We start from the raw sequence: 14069 nt of genomic DNA on the forward strand, positions 1-14069 counted from the left end.
TCTGTTCGAGTCTTGTGACTAAACATCAGGTGTATTATAAATTTTCCCTTCTTTAAACAAATTTTAGTTCGATCCTCTATTATTTGTTCACCCCCTTTTTGTCGCCGTCGATAACTGTGTCCTTAGTTACGTTTTCCTGGCTTATTTATCCTTAATTAAGTCCGGTCGTGACAGAAACTCCCTTTCTATCGCCGTCGATAACTGTGTCCTTCGTCGCGGCTTCCCGGCTTAGTTATCCTCAATTAAGTCGAGCCCGCTCCGTGACAAACAAGGAAGACGAAGAAGGAAACATTGTGAGAAACAAAGCAAGGCTAGTGGCTAAAGGATGCAGTCAAGAAGAAGGAATCGACTACGACGAGACGTTCGCCCCAGTTGCCAGATTGGAAGCAGTCAGACTCTTCTTAGCCTTCGCAGCTCACAAAGGTTTCAAGGTACACCAAATGGATGTCAAGTGTGCATTTCTCAATGGAGTGCTCACAGATGAAGTCTATGTAGAACAACCTCCAGGGTTTGAGGTTGCTGGACCAGAAAAGGTGTACAAGCTGAAGAAAGCGCTCTACGGGTTGAAGCAAGCACCAAGAGCGTGGTATGATACTCTCTCGGAGTATCTGGTTGAACAAGGCTTCAAAAAGGGATCTGTGGACAGAACTCTGTTCACTCTCAAAGAAGGAGAAGATCTCTTGCTTGTTCAAATTTATGTCGATGACATAATCTTCAGATCCAAATCCGAACGCATGTGCAAGAAGTTTGCTGACATCATGACCAACAAGTTTCAAATGTCTATGATGGGAGAAATGAATTTCTTTCTTGGATTACAAGTCAAGTAGACCAACGAAGGAATACTGATCAGTCAGTCCAAGTATGCAAAGGAGCTGATAGCTAAGTTCGGTATTCAGCACATGAAGTCAGTCAAGATCCCAATGAACACAAACTGGAAAGTTGATCCAGGATCAGAAGGAAACTCTGTCTCTTCGAAGAAGTACAGAGAAATAAATCATTGGATCTTTGCTGTATTTGACTGCGAGCAGACCAGATATCGCATTTGCAGTCGGGGTATGTGCAAGATATCAATCAGATCCTAAGGAAGCTCATTTGGATGCAGCAAAGCGGATTCTGAGATATCTTGTCACAGCCCGACCTAAGCTAAAGATATTTAAGTCGGGGGAAAATGTGACTGGGAAAACAAAATAAGAAAAATGAAAAAGAAAATAGATCTTAATAAAAATCACTAACCTGCTTAATCAATAATTTACCAAAATATTTGGTAATCATAAACAATCTTTTCTAAAACTCAAAAGCAGACAACTCACAATACAGTTAAGTCGGGGAAAATGTGTGACTGGGGAAGGAAAAAGAAAATGGAAAATAAAAGATGTTTCAATAACAATAATCATCATGCTTAAACAATATTTTACCATAATGTTTGGTAATTATAAATAATCACTTTTAAAACTCACGAGTAGACAACTTACAATATCACAACGACAAGTTGTCTAAGTGACATAATTCTCAAAGCTATTGGTTTAAAATCTGTACAACACATCAATAAAGTAAAGTACATTAAGTGTTGCAGCGGAAATAACTCAAGTGGATTACATGTATGAGGACATGAAATCCTGAGCCTAATTTAACACACTAACATCAAGACTTTGCTCTGCTCGCTTCCATCCGCATCACAGCTTAACCTGCATATTTAGAAAACATATGCAGGGCTGAGTACTAAAAAGGTACTCAATGGTCACATGCCGAAATAACTTTAAAGCTTGCTCTTAGAGCTATATATTGAACTTGCCATCTCAAGCATCACACAGGAGTTTTATTTAAAAAAATAACTTGTGCACGCCAAAACTGTAAAACTTCTATATATATATCATCATAACATCATATACGTCTGCAGACAATTAACATGTATGTACCATAACTACTCATCATGTAACCTTGTGTTGAGAAGTAGGCCTCCTTCTCAAACACAGTGATCGGCCCGAAGGCTCCCGATCACAGTGACCGGCCAACCCGCTCGATGAAGGAATATTAAACTGAATTAACGTTCCGCTTTGCCCGATGATCGTTTCTTGGATTATTATTAATTTATCATACAACGATTAATCCTAACATGCTCCTATGAATTTAACAGCTGCACGTTGGAGTTCAGAAATACCTGAAGAATTCCTAAGAATTCGTCAATCTGTCGCTGAACAGGTCAGCCAACTTCAACGCTCCGTTTGACCCCTCAAAAGACCTCCAATCGTATTTTGTGCAGAAATACGACTTCTTCGTCTTCGAAAGAGCTTTCCGTGGCCGCCTGATTCGTCTGAATCGGAGTTCTGTGGAGGAAGTTATGGCCGTTTTACGGAGACTGCCAGAACTTGGTTTCCTGCGAAAATCTGACTCCAGCTCTGATCTTCTCGACTGTATCCCGCTCAATTCCCAACGTTGGATGGACAACGAGCAATGGAAATTCCCAAGACAGAATGGCCACACACGTTTCCTGCGCCTCCCTCTGCTCTCAAAAACCCTAATTTTTATCAGTCTTTTCCTGAGAGCTGACAGCTGTATTTAATAATACTAGAAAAGGGGAGGAGGCGCCACAATCTTAGTGAGGGCCGGAAATTCTGTCTTCTTGGGCTAGGAGACATTGGGCCAGCCCAGGGACCAGATACAAGGAATAAAGATGGGCCTCAAATAAATTAATTCATCCATGGTCAGCCTAGACCATAATTAATTTATAAATATCAGTTCATTCCACTAGAGAACCGATACTGACTTACCCCTTTATTGCCGGTGATGAGTCGGGGCTTGTATTTAGACTTATTAAATCTCCGTATTTAAAATATCCGACATCCATTAATTAATTAGAGCTCTGACAGCTTAAATTAATTAATCTCTTTATAATCCTTAAGCAGTACCACTCAAACTTTATTATTACGCCTGAACTTAATCAACCTGCAGGGTTTAGCGTAATAAACCTTATTGAGCTCCTTAAGGGGATGTCATTATCCTATACCGGATACGGGTACTAATACAGATAATCAAATATCATATATCAACCGCTATCACCCAAGATACAGAGTACTCGAGTTAGTATATAACCTTCACCCATAGTAAGTCAAAGTGATATACGAGTTAACATATATATCTGAATACTTATTAGTATTAAGATTTATAAGTCACCGAGATCTTGATTCTTCACTTAAGTCAGATAGAAGAATACATCTCAAACTGTGGTCCTATCAATACGTAATGACGTACCAGTATAGACAAGTAGCCAAGACAAACTACTTCCATCTATACTGTAGCCTAAACCAATAACTTGTCCTAGAGTTATTTCGGCTGTGATCATATTATATCTCTTAAGGTTATTCCAATTATATGGTCTTCTGTGATCTACAACACACCATATAATCTACTTATATAGAGATAAAGAACATACATATGCAATCCTGAACACAATCAGATAGGAGATTAGATAGTGAACTTAGGAAACATTGTATACAAGCATAAAACGTTCTTGCTTTCAGTATACAAATCCAACACTCGATGGCTCACGGTCACAACTATGTGCACAAACCCTTACTGACATCTCGCTTCAGCATAGGGCCGATATCGTCTATCTCTCGTAGATGGTAACATACAAGCTCATAAAATAATTTGGCAAATCAATAATTTTAATATAACTTTCATTCATATAAACATCATTAAATAGTGCGCACTTCAAATTCTGAATTTAGAAAGCCCACCTGATACGCTTAACGGTGTAGGAACTCTTGCTCACTTATCTATCATTGCTACTGTCACCTTCATAATAGCAAGATTCTAAAATAAGATTGGATAACTAGATAAGAAGAATTAGCTATAAATAACATCCCAATAAACTTTTAATCTTCTGCAGAGCTAGGGTTGAATCAACTAAACTAACCAATATACTAACTCTTATGAACTTTAAGAAAGTATAAACTAATATTCCTATCTTATAGGAATTCCTCTACTTGAGAAAGTTTAAAGTAAACAAATCCATTCCATAAAGATCAGTTTACAACTAACCATACATGTAAAACACAAAATCCCAAAGTAATTAATCATATAAACATAATTATGTCCATCAACTATCATATTAACAAGCTTAGTAATCAATAATCCTCAATAGGTAATTAGAACAATAAAACCTTAATTTGAGTTTAGTAGTTTAGGATTTCAATTAACTACCAATCACAAGTTTAAGAAACATACCCATTTGAATCCTAACTTTGAAAAATTATATAAAATCAACCACTTCAAAGAAAAATATAAACCTCACTTCTTTAGAAAGCTATTAACGTCTATATTTCTAAGAAATTTACAAAAACACAATATTTCAAGTGTATAAGAAGTTATATGACCAAAGACAGAATCTGCCACTGAACTCTGCTGCTCCGTGCAGTACATTTCAGAAAATAGTTTGACATGTCTATTGGTCTCGGATTTAGCTGAAATTTTACAGAGAACGACTACACATGATGAAGTTATAACAGTAAAAACTTCAAGTTATTTGGATTACGAAAACATCATCAAAAGCACCTCGAAACATACTGCCCTGTCAAGCCGAAAACTGACAGCAAAGCTCCTTTGTTTCAACTTAACATATAATTCATACGTTTGTCAAATACAAACCATAGGAACTCAATTACATCATCATACTACACATTAGCATGCTTTAGCTTAAACTTAATTCGTGTTCAACACATCAACATATAGTAGCATGCTTGATATCCTCCAATTATTATCATATAATCTCATTTTACAATTCAAGGAGTACAATTACACAAGCATCAAACATGTAACTAGCTTATTCCAAGAACTCCCAAATCCACTTAAACTAAACTATTAGTGTAATACCCGGGCTTTTGATGACGTGTTTAATTGCTTAAGTTTGAGTAAGTAGGGTATAAGATCCCTTGTTTGATTACTTTGTATAGAGATGAGGAGTTATATGAAGTTTTGTTGTTATATTTTAAAGATGTTGAGATGTTCTTTTGATGATGTGAGGATGATGTGTGATTTTATATCCGTAATTGAGTTTGAGTATTTGAATAATTCGAGATAATTATTTGAATGAGAACGGTGAACTCGGAAGTGAGATCTGAGTCCGTTAAGACGTTTTTGAAATTTTTGACTTTTTGACGATGAATAGTAAAATACTGCTATTTCGTCTTTTTGTCGACTTTCAAAATCTTACGTGCATGTCGTCGAGAAATATTCTTAATTTTTCGATACGAGTCCAATAATGAAAGTTTTTATTTTTGGACGATGAGTGAATAGTAAATCGGGATTTCTCGATAAACGAACCGAGCTCGTTTATCAGAATTTCGAGAACGAGCTTGCGTTTTCTATATTTATATAGAATTACGAGTGTAATGAAAGTGAGTAGGAGTTAAGAGGGTGAGTAACGAAGAATGTGGGTAATTAGTCGTTAAAATGAGACGAAACGGGATATTTAACGACTAACGGGTTAATATCTTAAATATCTAAGGCTACCCCACCAAAACTGAAAGATATTATGGACTAGATTAGGATATATTTGATATATTCTAATACTAAGTAAGACCGTTCAAGTGTGAATTCCTTAGTCGTAATTGTTGACTCAAGTGTGAATTCCTTAGTCGTAATTGTTGACTAAGGAAGACAAGACAATTTAGAATTGTCTTCTTCGCTTATAAATAAGGGAGCTTGGTCTTACGAATCGATATATGAAAATATACGAAAACATTAGCTTAGAGCTTTTGACTTCCGATTTGAGCACCGAGACGAGCGCCGATCATCTTTTCGATCACGTATCTAAGTAGGTAAGATCTCTACCTACGTTTTGATGGTTTTCTTTTCGATTTTCGTCGACGTCGAAAAACGTCGATTCTCGACTTTATTTTGAAACGACGTCGGATCGTCGTGAAATTTTAGTATGTTGTTCTTGGGTAGATGTTGAGCATGTTTAATGAAGGGAGTAAGAACGGAACGAACCGTAGCTATGAAACCCATGAGGGCAGCCCCGTTTTTCACATATTAGCTTGTCTTTCGATTTTTGTTTGATCGTTTTGACTTGATATTTGTGCTTAGGGGTATGCTAGAATCGATATATATTAAATTCGTATTTTTCCAAGCACGAAAATTGTATAAATTTTTAGAGTATGATTATTTAAATTCGTGAAGTTTGAGACGTTGCATAATGAATATTATTGCGTATATGTGTTCTACGATATCACATGAGCATGCTAATTGATTTACAATTTATGGATGATAATTGTTGAACGAGATTAAAACTGGAATTCTGTCAAAATTTTACAGCAGTTTCAAGCTTATGTTTCGATGAGTTTTCATTGCTTGATGGCTCTGAAATTTTAGTATGTTTATCTATGATATGTGTATTTCGTTTCTGTAAAATTTCATGTCTTTTGGATGATGTTTGCTATTTTAAAGATATTTTGAAAAATCCTTGACAGAATCTGTCAACTATTGGTAGACTTCACAAAAACGTTTATATCTATTAATCCATGAAGGATTTTGCATCACCGTTTTTTTTAAACGAAACTAGACTTCAATAATTTTCTAAAAACATAAGATTTCGATTTTTATGACCTCTGAAACAGAGCAGTTTATTATTTCAAAAATGCCCTGTTCTGCTGTCATATTTGTCCAACAGTAAAAGTGTATGAGTTTCATTGTTTATTTGGCAGATCATATGAACGTTTTCTCTTGTGAAAATTTAACCAAATCTTCAAGGATACCTTTAGTTTTGGATGATTAAATTTGATGGAATTTTATTAAGGTTTGCCTTGGTTTCTAATGGCCTAAACAAAATTGGCAGAAACTGTCAATCTTTGACAGCCTGCACTAAAAGAGCAATATCTCCAAAAACCTTTAACCTTTTTGGTTAACTACCATTTTTAGAGTGAACTACACTTCATGAAGTTTTTGAGATCAATTGGTATGATAGTTTATGATGATTGAGTTGGTTGTTATGAATTTTTAAAGATGACACAAAAACAGCAAAACTTTCTAGAAAACAACTTGATTATATTTGTTTTGATGGATGATACGATATGACTAAATGGTGTGAGTTGTGAGAGTTATGATTAACGCACATAAATGTTGGTATCTGACACTCGAACAATTGGTGTCGAGTATAAATGATAGTTTACTGATAAAGAGTTTTGATGATTTTGAATTGTTTGGTTTGCGTTGAAAAGATGTCAAGATGTTAAGTTTTGAGTCGAGAGACGAGTTCACGTAGTGAGATTCACGCGTTGAAATCTCGTGGCTGACATTATATATGAATAGGTCATGCCGAAATTTTTAGTGAAATTAGAATTTGAGCATAGTCAATTCTTGTTGACCCGTGACTCAAATACATGCCTAATGGAAAGTTTAACTTTCTAATCGGTTAATTAGACGAGATGAGAGCGAATAGATCTGCTAAGAAAGTGGACTTTTCGATGTGTTAAATATTTCTTTTAATTGAAGCGCTGCTAATTATAACATAAGGATGTTATAATTAATGAGTAATGACGAGAGATAATAATTGTTATATTGATTAACAATCAAGAGAGATGAACATTAGAGATACTAATGTTTCATAAAAGAGATTAGATTATTAATCGAGGTTTCTTTTATAACTTCTCACCAATTCTTCATAACGATGAAGGTCCTTTTGGGAAGTAACGACTTGAGGGAGAGAGTGACGTTACTCATTGATACAGAGACACAACGAGGTGGGCATTACTTTTACTATACGTATATAGAGATCCCCTGCGTGTCGTAGGCCTCTTATACGAATGAATGCATGAGATGATTTAACTGTTAATTTCAGTTTTATATATCTATCAAATGAGTTTAATGTTACATTTGAGCAAGTTATTTCGTTACAAAATATTTGAGTTAAAGTTATTTCAAGTATTGTCTTGCCATAAAATGTTTAAATTTTAGTATGATATCTATCTGCTTTGGCTTTGCCAATGATGCAATCGAATTCGGGTCCTGAGCAGTTGATAGCTATCCTGCCAGGGTTAGTGTACACCAGTGACCGTGAGTCATCTAGCGGGTTGGCCGGTCAAGTGACCGTGAGAGGTGGCCACCTCTCCGGCACACAGTTTCAGATATGATAGATTACAAAAGAACTTAGTCTGATCAGACGAACTTTAAGAATCACAAATGAACTTAGTAAGCTTGGGCATTTTTAGCGAAAAACTCCCTTGTTGTACTGATTATGATGGCATGACAATTTACAGTTTTGAAGCATGTATTTTTATACCTAGGCATACGTGCCCACTGAGTGCTTTTGTACTCAGCCCTGCATATGTTTTCTAAATGTGCAGGTTGAGCTGATGTGATGATGGTGCTGCAATGAGCGGAGTCTCCAGGGTTGTTAATAAATAGTTAACCTGTCTAGAATATGTCTTCATACATATGTCTAGCTACTTTCCGCTGCAAGATGTTGTTGATGTTATAGTATGTTATGTCATACTTTGAGTCTTAAGAGAATGGTTTCATACGATGTATAACTTGATTAATGATATTAATTAAGTTTTATGCTGTCTTTCATAGACTGTTTTCAATTGAGTATTAATGAATAAAAAAAAATACGAGTTTTATTAAGATGAGTAAGTTTTACGGCTATAAATGACGCCCCTTTTCTTCCCCTTCTTCTTTAACCCCATCCCTAGTCGTGGATCACTCGGCCTAACTATCCCTAGTTAGGGCGGGCTGTGACAGAGTGGTATCAGAGCGAAGGAAAGCTCTGAATTAGAAGTCTTGAGTTTAGTCTAGAATGAGTCACTAGACTAATAGTTATTAACAACCGTGAGCTCAGCGCACCATCACACCAGGCTCAACGAGGTATGTAAAATTTCAAAGTTTATTTGACGTTAAATTTTGAAGAGCATGATGTTGAGGTTATATGATGAGTTATGATGTTACACTTTAAAGGTGCATAGTTTGAGTTTGAGGATGACAACATGATTAATAATGAGTTATTATGTTGTAAGAGCATATGTTGATGTTACATGATGAATCATGAGAGCGTTTATATCATATGATGTTATATGATTGAGGATGCATAATTATGAGTTATGATGTGATGTATTTGAGATGTTTTGTGATGAGAATTGTTTGAGCAGTTGTGATAAGTCACGATGATTTAGATGAAGGAATCTAATGTCATTGCTAAGAGAGATTTTTTTTTTACTAAGTAGAAGGATGAAATGAGAACTTAGAGCTAAAGCTTGAGAGAATTAGCAATTGCTTTAAGTACTTGTTGGTTTGAGTTATGAGTTTGAGTTATGAGCTTGAGTATAATAGCATGATTAATGATGAGTTATTAGCATGCTGCAATGAGATATTGTACGATATGTTGAGTTGTTTTGTGACGCGAGTTTTGCTCACGCAACCTTAATGGTACTTGAGGAGGTATCATGAGCCATAGTCTTTGGAGATGGCTTTGAGAGAGAATTGTTGAGTTGTCTTACTGAGTCACGATGATTTAGATTAAGGGATCTAATATCATTGTTTAGAGAGATTCCCTACTAAGTAAAGACGGGACGAGATGAGAATTTAGATGTTTTGAGCTTGAGTTTTAAGATAACAGTACTACTTAATAGGAGTTTTGCTAAGTTATGTTTTGTTTATTTCTGTTGCTGGAGCCAAGTAGAGTTAGTTCCTAGAGTCACCTTTAAGTTCTCCTTATAGGTTGGCCAGGACTGTTGGCACTGCACGAAAGTGGACTGTTGTGAGATCGAACTCAGGAAAGATCGGATACGAGGACGAGGCGTACAGTATGTGGTACAGAGATACCCTAGCAGATTTTCAAACACATGTTCATAGACTATGAAAGGATGAAAGCCTTATGGTTGTTACTAGACTGGATGGCATCGTGCACCTAGTCCCCGTGCTACCAATCGAGTGGTAGGATTGAGCAAGGAAGAAAGCCACTCAATATGATGGGACATGTTGTCTTGAGCATTGGACCCACAGGAGATGAGATTTGTTACAGATACCCAGATTTTCTATGCGGATCTAATGACCGGATGCTTGTTTTCTACCAGAGACTCTAGAAGAGTGTAGTAGATATCGAGTCGATCCTTGAGTATCAGTTACCAAAGATGATAAAATGATAAACGATAATGAGGATGAGAAGTAGCCGAGGATGGCTAGAGTTGATGAGGATGAGAAGAGAAGTCGATGTAGGCTAGAGCTAAGGATGATCTTGAGAGTATGCGCGGTACACCCTCGTTTTTGATTAGTTGCAATTACATTGCGATGTATATAACTTACTTAGGAGATATTGGTACTTGAGATTTTGACATGATGATAGATAAGCATGCGAATATAGTACCCTACTGATGTTAAGTAGATGGATGTTCCTAGTGTGCTAAAGTAGCAACTAGATGAGTTAACTGGTAGCAATTACCGTAGGAGGTCCAGACCGAGACATAGTACTATTAATGGTGTCGGTTTAGAAGGGACATTACGATAGATACTATGGTTTTTGTAGGGTTTAAATAACCCCTTTATGTAAGCCCTCTAAAAAGAGGCATTCTACTGATGGATATATTAGGTTGACCAGAGTGGTCTTTTTGTTAGCATTTCGTGAGTGCTTATTGCCTTACAGATGAATGTTAAGGTGACCATGAGGGTTTCCTTAAAGTTGAGTTAGTAAATTGAACTTGAGTTTTGAGGATGCTTAGAGCGTTGGTCGAGTTGAGTTTTCCTTTTGTGATTTCAAAAATGCCTCAAAGATGTCATCAAGAGTGTGATGTGAAGGATAGGCGGGATAATACTCCGCCACCACCACCGCAACATGAGAGGAGAGTTGAAAAATATTGAACTTTCGAAACAAGAGTCTAGAACATATGACCCTGAGTTTAAGCTTTTAGCTTGCTGGTGTGAACTTAAGTTTTGTTATGTATAGTATGTTGAGGGTTTAGAAGACACATAATTTCCAAGTTCGGGATAGTATATCCCGTGTGACTGGGGAGTGATTATGTTGGACCTGGCCAGTCCGCATGATCCAAATCTCAGTAGACGTGTTTTGGGTTTATAAACCCACGTGTTTCAACTTTCGGTTGAAAAGCCAGATGGGTTCTTACTCTAGGTCATTTTTGTTCGACCTGGTAGTTACTTCATTCTACCCTCTGGTCATTCATTTGAGTCTCTTGAACAATTTGTTTTGATGTCGTTCTAGGATTGAACCCTTACAACTTTTGAGTTATCCTAGTAGATTCTTTTAATGTATAAGACTAGTGAGAGGCACGTCAGAGGACTTTAACACCTGAGCAACTGGTAGACTATACTTGAGAACAATTGAAGACTACTCTTGAGAAGTATGTACCGAGGAGTACAGTAAGCAGCGAGAGGCTGATTATCGAAGTTTGATGCAAGGAAAGAAATCGGTTGTAGAGTATAACCGAGAATTCTGTGAGCCATCACGATTTGCTCATCAGAAGATGGATACTGATGAAGAGATGTCTGAGTTTTATGTGCCGGTTTAAGGCAGAACTTTAAGGTAGTATTGGGCAAGTTATTGGATGCATCAGTTAGAATCCTGTTTAATACAGGAGCCTCGCATTCTTTAAGTGTTTGAAGCATGTTACCTTCAAACTCGAACCAAAACGAGGTAGTCCCAAGTTGAGAGTAATCACTCCTGTAGGAAGAGCTACTACAGTTTCTCACATGATTTCTAAATTAGAGCTTGAGTTAGGATCACTAAAGATGAAAGCAAGAACCTTGCACTTAATGCCTATGTGGAACGTAGACATTATTCTAAGGATGGAATGGTTAGCAGAGAACTTTAGCCCGATTGATTGTAAGAAGAGACAGATAACTTTCCAACCACCTGGGAAGGAACAGACATGTTTTCACGACATTGATAGAAAGAAGAGAATTTCAATCATTTCGGCACTTCAGGCATCGAAATTGGTAAAGAAGAAAGGAGCACAAGCTTACCTAGTTTACTTGAATGATGAAGGAGAATCAAGTAAAAACTTTGAGGATGTAGTAGTGGTAAGGGAATATAGAGATGTATTTCCCGAGGTCTTACCAGGATTGCCACCAACAAGACAGTTAGAGTTCACTATCGACCTAGAACCTGGATCAGCACTAGTGTCGAAGGCACCCTATAGAATGGCGCCTAAGGAGCTACAAGAACTGAAGATTCAGCTACAAGAATTGCTCGAGTTAGGTTTTATTAGACGTAGTGTATCCCCGTTGGGAGCACCAGTCCTTTTTGTCAAAAAGAAGGATGACACGTTGAGAATGTGCATAGATTATCGAGAGCTGAATAAATTGACACTCAAGAACAAATATCCTTTGCCGAGGATAGATGACTTGTTTGATCAATTGCGAAGAGCGAGTTTTTCTTGAAAGTTGACTTGAGATCATAATACCACCAGTTCAAATTTTGACAGGAGGATACACCTAAGACAACTTTTCAAATGAGGTATGAGCACTATGAGTTCATAGTTATGCCATTCGGTTTGACGAAGGCACCAGTAGTTTTCATGGATTACATGAATCGAGTTTTCATCAATAACTGGATAAATTTGTCCTAGTTTTCATAGATGATATTCTCATATATTCGAAGAATGAGCAGGAGCGCCAAAACATTTGAGAAAGATGTTGGAAACACTAAGAGTTGAGAAGCTTTTTGCCAAATTCACCAAGTGCGAGTTTTGGTTGAACGAAGTAACTTTTCTAGGACATATTGTATCATCCGAAGGAATTAAAGTTGACCCCGTCAAGGTACAAGCTGTACATGAGTGGAGATCACCAACTACGCCTAACGAGATTCGCAACTTTTTAGGCTTAGCAGGATACTATCAGAGGTTTATTGAAGGATTTTCCATGATAGCAAGACCGAGAAAAGAAGCTAAGAACAATTGGAAAAAGGAGTGTGAAGAGAGTTTTTAAGAGCTTAAAGGAAATTTACTACAGCACCAGTGCCGCTAGTCCCGAAAATAGATAAAGAGTATACCATCTACACAGATGCGTTAGAGAATGGGCTAGGATGTGTTTTGATGCAAGAAGGAAGAGTTACAGTCTATGCATAACGATAACTTAGACTCCACGAGATAAATTATCCAACGCATGATTTAGAGCTTGCAGCCGTTGTGCATGCCCTGAAAATTTGGAGACATCATCTCTACGGAGTTAGATGTGAGATTTTCACGGACCACAAAAGTTTGAAATATTTTTTCGAGCAGAAGGATATTAACATGAGGCAAAGGAGATGGCTCGAATTAGTAAATGATGTTGACTGCAACATTAATTATCACCCTGGCAAGGCCAATGTAGTAGCCGATACATTGAGCCGGAAGGTCTCGTCAAAGTTTGGATGTCTTCTCACGAGAGAGAATGAGCTTATAAAGGACTTTGACAAGATGAGGATAGAGATGATAAAACCACCAGGGACGATAGCGAGTATTGTTGCAACGATGCCTAGTTTGAGGAAAATGGTGATTGAAGCACAAGGAAAGATGAGACAATGAACAAGTTACGAGAAAGGATAAGAGCATGAGATCTCAAGAGTTACCAAAAAAAAGCATCAGACAATGCTATTTTATTTGAGGGGAGAATATGCATTCCCCGCGATGATGAACTTAAGAATACGATCATGAGTGAGACTCATAACACGCCTTACACCGCCCACCCAGGAGGCACAAAGATGTATCAGGTTGTGAAAAATAGATTTTTGTGGGACGGAATGAAACAAGACATAGCTTCGTTTGTAGAGCGATGCTTAGCTTGTCAGCAAGTGAAAGCATTACACCAACGACCCTATGGGAAGTTAAAACCGTTGGAGATTCCCGAGTGGAAATGGGATCACATAGCAATGGATTTTGTGACAGCTTTACCCAAAAGTCAAAGAGGAAATACAACAATTTGGGTGATTGTAGATCGACTAACAAAATCTGCCCATTTCATACCGATCCTAATCGCGTATGGACCAGATAAGTTAGCACAATTGTACGTTCGTGAGATTATAAGATTGCATTGAGTACCGGTGTAGATCACACCTCAGAGAGAGATCCGAAAAAAAAAATCATCAC

General features: G+C 37.2%; 1 long non-coding RNA gene across 1 annotated transcript; it reads right to left on the minus strand.

Annotated features, from left to right (window-relative positions):
• Positions 1 to 1422: 1422 nt before the first annotated feature.
• On the minus strand, positions 1423 to 4863 carry LOC131017290 (uncharacterized). The gene is made up of 2 exons (XR_009099528.1): positions 3738 to 4863; positions 1423 to 1685 (listed from the first exon to the last, which is right to left on the minus strand). It is a non-coding gene; the product is annotated as an uncharacterized LOC131017290 (long non-coding RNA).
• Between the last annotated feature and the right edge of the window lie 9206 nt (positions 4864 to 14069).

Source organism: Salvia miltiorrhiza, chromosome 3, assembly GCF_028751815.1.
Source record: "Salvia miltiorrhiza cultivar Shanhuang (shh) chromosome 3, IMPLAD_Smil_shh, whole genome shotgun sequence".
Taxonomy (NCBI): domain Eukaryota; kingdom Viridiplantae; phylum Streptophyta; class Magnoliopsida; order Lamiales; family Lamiaceae; genus Salvia; species Salvia miltiorrhiza.